Consider the following 7,560-nt stretch of genomic DNA (forward strand, 5'->3'; position numbering starts at 1 on the left):
AAGGGATGTCCCAGGCACACAAAAGATAAAGACCAGGAATATGCCTAAACTTTCTATTTTGTTGCAAAAGAGGGAAAAAAAAACTTTCATGACCAAAAATTATCTTACCCAAACCTTGAGTAGTCCAAGGGTGTATAATCCTAGTTAAACAGCAGAAGATTTATACCGTCACTCGAAGGAAAAGTATGGTGTAGTCAATTAAAATATAGAATAAAGACCCACTTTTCTCACAGACATAAGATCCTTAAAGTACATGAAGTGGAAAAAACAATATCTGAATAATTTATGTGCATATGCTAACTTTTTATGAGAAAAATGAAACAAGAGAACACATATGTGTGTAAATTGTTCATTTCTATGTGAAGAAATGCCAACGGTCACAAGGAATGAATGAAGATGTTTATCAAACTCGAGTTTAATTAAACATGGTTCGGGGATGGTTGAGCCATAATGATGAACAATACTTTCCATGTAAATCTCATATTACTTTAATTTGGAATTATGTCTCTTGTACCCACTCAGAGTTATACATAAAGGCCTAGAACACAAGGATAAAAGAAAAAAAGAACTGTAAGATCCCTGAGAATATCTTATTTATCTTTGTCCCCTAATTAACTAGCATTATGCCTTCCCTAAAACGAACAATTAAATATTCATTAAAAGAAGTTAGTTCAATTCAGGCCAATGACTTTCACACTTTTAAGTGCCTACATAAATACATTCATGAGCATTGGACTAATTTTAAAAATAGATGAAAAGTGTATTTGGTAGTCTTTGACCTTGTAGAGGTGACAGTTAGATAAGGAAGCAACATATAAAATAGATAAAAAGCAATTGGATTCTTTGGAGAATATACTGGGGAGGGGAGAAATGAATTTTCCCTATAGATATTTAGAAAAAGAACAGTGAACTACATTAAACTGTGAACCAATTTATCAATTACTTCTTTCATTGAACAGGTAAATTTGTCCTGTTTCTTTACCGAAACATTTGACTTTGATTCATAGGTTTGCGGTTTCAGCTGATGGAAAGAAACAAAGGGTTCAAACAGTGACATCATAGCAAACTCCCAGGGAAGAGAGAGGATGCTGATAGGCTCCAATGCCTGCACCATCCCCGTCAGGACTGAGCGGCTGCTGCCCCCGAGAGACGAAATCCAAGAACTCCACAACCAAACAAAGATGAGTCCAGAATTTCCAGAGCAGAACCGGAAAGGCAAGGAACTGAATGAGACTTGTTTTCGAGGGGCGTATGACCCAAGTTCACTCACTGAAAAGAAAAGGAAAGAGAAGGGAAGTTTACGGCCGGCCAGAGTGAGGAAGAGTTATAAAAAGGAAAGTTCAGGGGGCTGGAGCCATAGCACAGCGGGGAGGGCGTTTCCCTTGCACACGGCCAATCGGGGTTCGATTCCCAGCATCCCATAGAGTCCCCCGACCACCACCAGGAGTGGTTCCTGAGTGCAGAGCCAGGAGTCACCCCTGTGCATCGCCAGGTGTGACCCAAAAGGAAGGAAAAAGGAAGTTCAGCAAGTGAAAGTCGCTCTTGCACCCAAAGAACATGAGGAGCAGGAGATCTTCCCTCTCAGCACCAGCCTTGCTGTCGGCAATCAAACGTGGTGGAAATGAAAAGCCCAAACACCGACGCTCAGCCCCGCGGAACTCTTCTCAAAGTGACAGGCAAAAGGAAGAGAGCCCCCAGCCCTACTCCCAGCCCACCCCTGCTGAGCCATGAAGTATGTCCCCAAACCATGTGGCCCATCCACACCCCAAACTCTGAGGATCTCTTTCACGACCTTCAGTTCCAACCTCATCCAAAACCCTACCAAACTGGGAACTCTGGTCATCTTAAGTGTAAGCCCCCAGAGGCAGCTGTTCTGACTGGGAGGGTCTAGGCAGGGTCTCGTGGAAGTAAAGCGACAGGAACTGCACTATCTCCAGAGTGTATCAAATGCCACATCTGTTTGCTGCAGGGAACAGATGCCTGCACCTCCCGTTTCCTCTCTGTAAAGACACAAGTCTGCTGAAAGGTTGATACAAATATAAACACTGTCAAGTCAGTAAGTGGTAACAGAGATTCTACCATCAGGCTTAGCTATTTAATGCAGAATACAATAGAATGTCTTCATATATGGTGCAAACACAGAACGGTTAAGACAGCAGAACTTTGAGTTGGAGTTTATGAATCACTGTGTATCACTGTCATCCCTTTGTTCATTGACTTGCTTGAGTGAGCACCAGTAATGTCTCCATTCGTCCCAGCCCTGAGATTTTAGCAGCCTCTCCTTACTCATCTTTCCCAACGATTGGAGGCTCTTTCAGGGTCAAGGAAATGAGACCGATATTGTTACTGTTTTTGGCATATCGAATATGCCACAGGGAGCTTGCCAGGCTCTTCTATGCAGGCAGGATACTCTCGGTAGCTTGCCGGGTTCTCCGAGGGGAAAACTAGACAACAAGAGGTTGCACGCACTTCCAGGAGCTTTGTTTTATAGTCTCTGGATCTTGGCCATTGATGCCATTACACGGCACCAAGGGTGAAGTTTGTGAGTGTGACTCCCTCACTACTGGAAAAGGGGGGATCTGGGTGGAGGAGGCCCAGTCCTGATCCGAGCAGGCCTGGAGATTTTATGAACAAATGAGCTAAAAACAGATTTTTTGAAAAATTATTACTAATGTTTTATAAGTTGTTGTTAGGGGACAGAGAGGAAGTGCAGGGGTAAGGTACATGCCTTGCATGCAGCCAACCCCAGTTCAACCCTCGATACTCTATGATCCCCACCCCCCACCCAGAGCAGCACCAGGTACAACCCTGGAGGTCCCAGAGCACTGCCAGGGGGCCCAGGTGTTCCCTGGAAATGCAGGGCCCAAGCAGCACCACATTCTCAGAGCCTCGTGTTGAACTAATGACCACACTAGGTCAGAATCACTGGAAAAGACCCTCCTGAGCACCACTTCAGAGCATCCTCCCAGACTCTCCCCCCCAAAAAAAAAACACCTTGTCCTTGAAGTACAAAGACCAAACACATAAAATGTTTAATGTGCATTCAGGCTTGCAGAAATATTAGATCTTTCTGAGAAATTTGTTAACCATTTCTAGAGAGTTACTATCGGAGCCGGAGGGATATTACAAAGGTAAGGTGCTGGCCTTGCACCTGGCTGACTTCACTTCAATCCGTGATTCCACATATGGTACTGCCAGGAGTGATCCCTGAGCACAGAACCAGGAGTAAGCCCTGAGCACTGCCTGGAGAAAGAAAAGGAAGGAAGAAAGGAAGGAAGGAAGGAAGGAAGGAAGGAAGGAAGGAAGGAAGGAAGGAAGGAAGGAAGGAAGGAAGGAAGGAAGGAAGGAAGGAAGGAAGGAAGGAAGGAAGGAAGGAAGGAAGGGAGGGAGACAAAACATGAGTGTACTTTCTAAATAGAGCCATGAGAAGGACAAGGCAGGAGAGTTCTGAAACTAAAGTTCCCATTTACTGAGAAGTAGGTTTGTGGATTCTACTCCTTGTCAATCAATGGCCAATAATTGGGGCTTTTTAATAATATATTTTATTTTATTAATATTTCAAATATTATTATTTTAAAAATAAATAAGATATCAGTAATGAAATCTATTTTTACTGAAATCTCCACGATCCAATTATTTTCTGCTTATAAGGCATCTCGACTCTCACTAACCACACGGCTGATACTCAGTAGCCACGTAGAGAACAAATGACTACTCGGCACTCGGGGACTAGCCCAGGGACTGAGGCAGTGACTTCGCACAAGCACAGCCAACCCTGGTTTGGCCCTGTGGAAGGTCAGGCACCAGTTTGCCATGACAAAGTGGCACAAACCCAGGGGCTTACGGGAGTGAACACACATTCCTTTGCACCAGATGTCTAAAGCTGAGAACAGGCAGAAACCAGATACATGGGTCCCTCACTCGTCTGCGTACACACGTGCCCTGGTGTCCTTGGCTCGTAGCCACATGGCCAGCCTTTGTCTTCACATGTTCCCCCATATCTCTGCCAGACGCCCCCTCCTTTCTCTTACCAAGTCACCAGCCATGGGACAGTCTTTTTATTTCTTCTCTGATTTCTTCTTTGACCCAATAGTTACTTAACTACATGTTTCCAGTTTTCAATGGTTGCCGCTTTTCCCGACATTTTGTGGTTAAGTTTCACCTTCATGACATTGTCATCTAAAATGATGGTTTTGTGATTTCTCTTTTCATGTAGCACTGTTGCACTGCACGGTGGGTAGGGCGTTTGCCTTGCATGTGGCCAACCCGGGTTCAATCCCTCTGTCCCTCTCAGAGAGCCCGGCAGGCTACCGAGAGTATCCTGCCCACACAGCAGAGCCTGGCAAGCTCCTCGTGGTGTATTTGATATGCCAAAAACAGTAACAACAAATCTCACAATGGAGATGTTACTGATGCCCACTCAAGCAAATCAATGAACAATGGGACAGGACAGTGCTACAGTGCTCTTTCCGTGACTTAATAGCCACTAAACTGTAGCCTAGTGTGGGGCCTCTCCTGAAGAGCCTTTCATGAACACTGAAGAGGAATGCACACTTGTGTTTGGAAACGGAAGGTTCTGTGCATGTCTATTAGTCCTTTTTTTTTTTTTTTCAGTTTCTCCGTTAAGATTCTTGTTTCATTGTTGTTCTGTCTGGTTTATCTCCAATGCCAGAAATGAGATGCTAAAGTTTTCTATTGTTTTGCTGCTGATGTGTCTCCTTGGTCCTACTAGCAACTGCAAAGCAAATCATTTTTAAAATTGCATTTATACATGTTCATATAAAACAATTTTATCAAAATTTGCTATATTTTTCAAAAACAAATATATTAACTGGGAAGATGGGCAGTGTTAATTTTTTTTGCAAGTAGTTTTGTTAGACTTATTTGGAAGACAGCTGGATTTTTCTGTCTGCTTTTCCTTTTGTTTTATTGAAACATGTTTTCTTGTTTAGAATATATAAATAAAATCTATATTTGATAAATATTTCTGGAAAAATGGGTGCATTTTAGTAAAATTTCAAATATTGTGGGTGTTTTTTTTTTGTTGTCATATAAAATTTTAATTAATGACAGCTTCTTCAGTGGAGTTGTAATATGGAATCTGAAATGATCTTAGTGAGTTTTTCCATAATCTTAGAATCCATTGCATCTATTTTGCACTTCAAAATGTTTTTTGATATAAATACTGTTGTGATATGATCAGTCCACTCATAGGTGTCTATCCAAAGAAAACAAAAAGTCTTCATCAAAAAGACACATGCACACCTATATTAATTGCAGCACTATTTACAATAACTAAGATATAAAATCAACCCAAATGCCCAATAACAGATAAATGTACAAATAAATTATAGTGTGTATGTATGTAAAACATTACAGAGGCACGCGCAAGGGAGGGGAGATGATATGTGTTTTGTGTTGTTCGCGGGATCTCGGGGCAGTTCTCTCTTGCACACGCCCTGCGTGTGCTCTCGAGCCACTGTGTATGGACCGGATCGGGATGGCTCCTCCTTGTGCTCTGCTTCTGTGTGTGCTCTGTGCTCTCTTCTGTCTGTCTCTCTCTGTCTCTGTCTCTGTAGTCTCTCCTCTGGTCTCTTTCGACCTCTCTCTGTCTCTGCTTCTGTGTCTTCTCTCCACTTCTGTGTCTTCTCCTTGCTTCTGTCTTGCCTCTGTCCTCTCCTTGCTGTGTCTTCTTCTGTCTGTGTTGTCTCCCTGCTTCTGTGTCTTCCCCCTCCTTCCGTTACAGTCTTAGTTTATATAGAAATCACATAGAGCGGTAACACAAAGGTGGGTTGAACATTAACAAATCAACAAAGAGGTGTAGGACCATTTCTTCAGGAGATTAACAAAATCTCATCTAAGGAGATTACTCCAGAGATCCGCTCAAGGGTGGGGTTCAAACAAGGGTGTGTCAGGGTGTGTCCCTTCCTTCCTCAGTTAGTAATCCACTTAAATAGTTGTAGTAAATTTACTTCTAATATTTCTAGCAATGTCATTCTGTATGAGCACAGAAAGAGATACATCAGACTTAAAGTTTGGTTCTTCTGAGGACATTCACTACATATTCCAGACCACAGTCCTCGGGCCGGGTTAGTCTTCCTAACCCCAGCAGGGTCCTAGTCTCGTCTTACCTTTCGATCATGACAACATTTGTCTATGACATGTTCTCAACTTATAGCTGAGTATTGTGGCATTTTGGCCTGGCCTGTTTTGATGCCAAAGTAGCTCACAGCTTGCCCCAGGTCTATTCAGTCCCTCATCAGGACCCTGTTTTTGGGGTGCTAGTAACTAAGGGCAACTGAGTCGAGAAAGCAGATGCCCAAGGATAAATATTATTGGAGTCAATCAACTCCCAAGTTACAAAGCATAGTATTAACTATCTTCCTGTGTCCATACAGAAAGGCCATCGCTCTAAGGTAAACTAAGTTCCCTGTGACAAGGCTGAAAGGACAAACCCAATGTTATCCTACATATATATACATATATTTTATGTTTACACACACAATGCAACACTACTTAACACTACTTAACTTTGGGGAAAGATGAAATCTTGTCTTTTGCTATAATATGCATAAACTAGAGGGTTTCTAATTATTAAAATAAGTTATAAGGGGGGGAAAGATATCAGACACCTATGAAGAGACAAAGCAGAGGAATAAGACTTGTCCAGTGAATAATCTTAGACTCAGAAATAAACGTGAGATTACCAAGTTTCTATGTGCTGTAGGAGAGGGATGTTGGCGTGTTGGTGATGGTATTGAAATTTTGCACCCCTAATCTATTTAAACACTCCTATAAATCAATGTTGCCTCATATAAAACTAAATTTAAAATAAAACTTTTTGACTATATAAGCACCACTGGTTGTGCCCCCAAAACAAAACACAAAAAAGAGATTTTGTAACATCATATATTTGATATGGGGCCTAGTGTTCAGTGGGTTATGTAAATCCTCCAAATGAGGGCAAATTTTATTTTACAATGTCCCCCAAAATCCCATTTGTTAGTATCAGCACCAATTTCAAGCTGTCAGGCTCACAGTGACAAATACAAGATTTCCAGGGCTCTAATTTTCTCTTGAAAACTGAAAATTTATCATTGGTAATGACCTGTCAGCAATTTTCCTGAAAAGGTCCAGGCTCAGAGCAGGCAAAAAAGAAAAAAAAACCTTGTGAATAAAAGCCATAAAGTATCTGATACAGTTTATGAATGAAAACCGTAATGTGTCTCATAGTCTTATGAAAATGACTTTGACCTCACACTTCCATTGAAGGGAGTCCAAGGTCATGCTTTGAAAATTATTCTCCAAAAGAAAGAAAAGTATCTCCAAACATTTTAAATGGAGAATGAGAAGGAAAGAGCAAGGCAGTAATTTAAGAGCTGTATATGCTATATGAATGAAGCAAACACAGAAGGATCCATTCATTTCCTTATTATTTATACTCTTTGGGGGTGAGGGGCTGGGGCCCCACACAGAGTTGCAAAGGGCTCATTCCTGGCTCTGTGCTCAGAGCTCACTTTTGGCGGGGCTGTGGGGAACATATGTGGGGCCAAAGATCAA

The sequence above is a fragment of the Sorex araneus genome, chromosome 1 (genome assembly GCF_027595985.1).
Source record: "Sorex araneus isolate mSorAra2 chromosome 1, mSorAra2.pri, whole genome shotgun sequence".
Taxonomy (NCBI): Eukaryota; Metazoa; Chordata; class Mammalia; order Eulipotyphla; family Soricidae; genus Sorex; species Sorex araneus.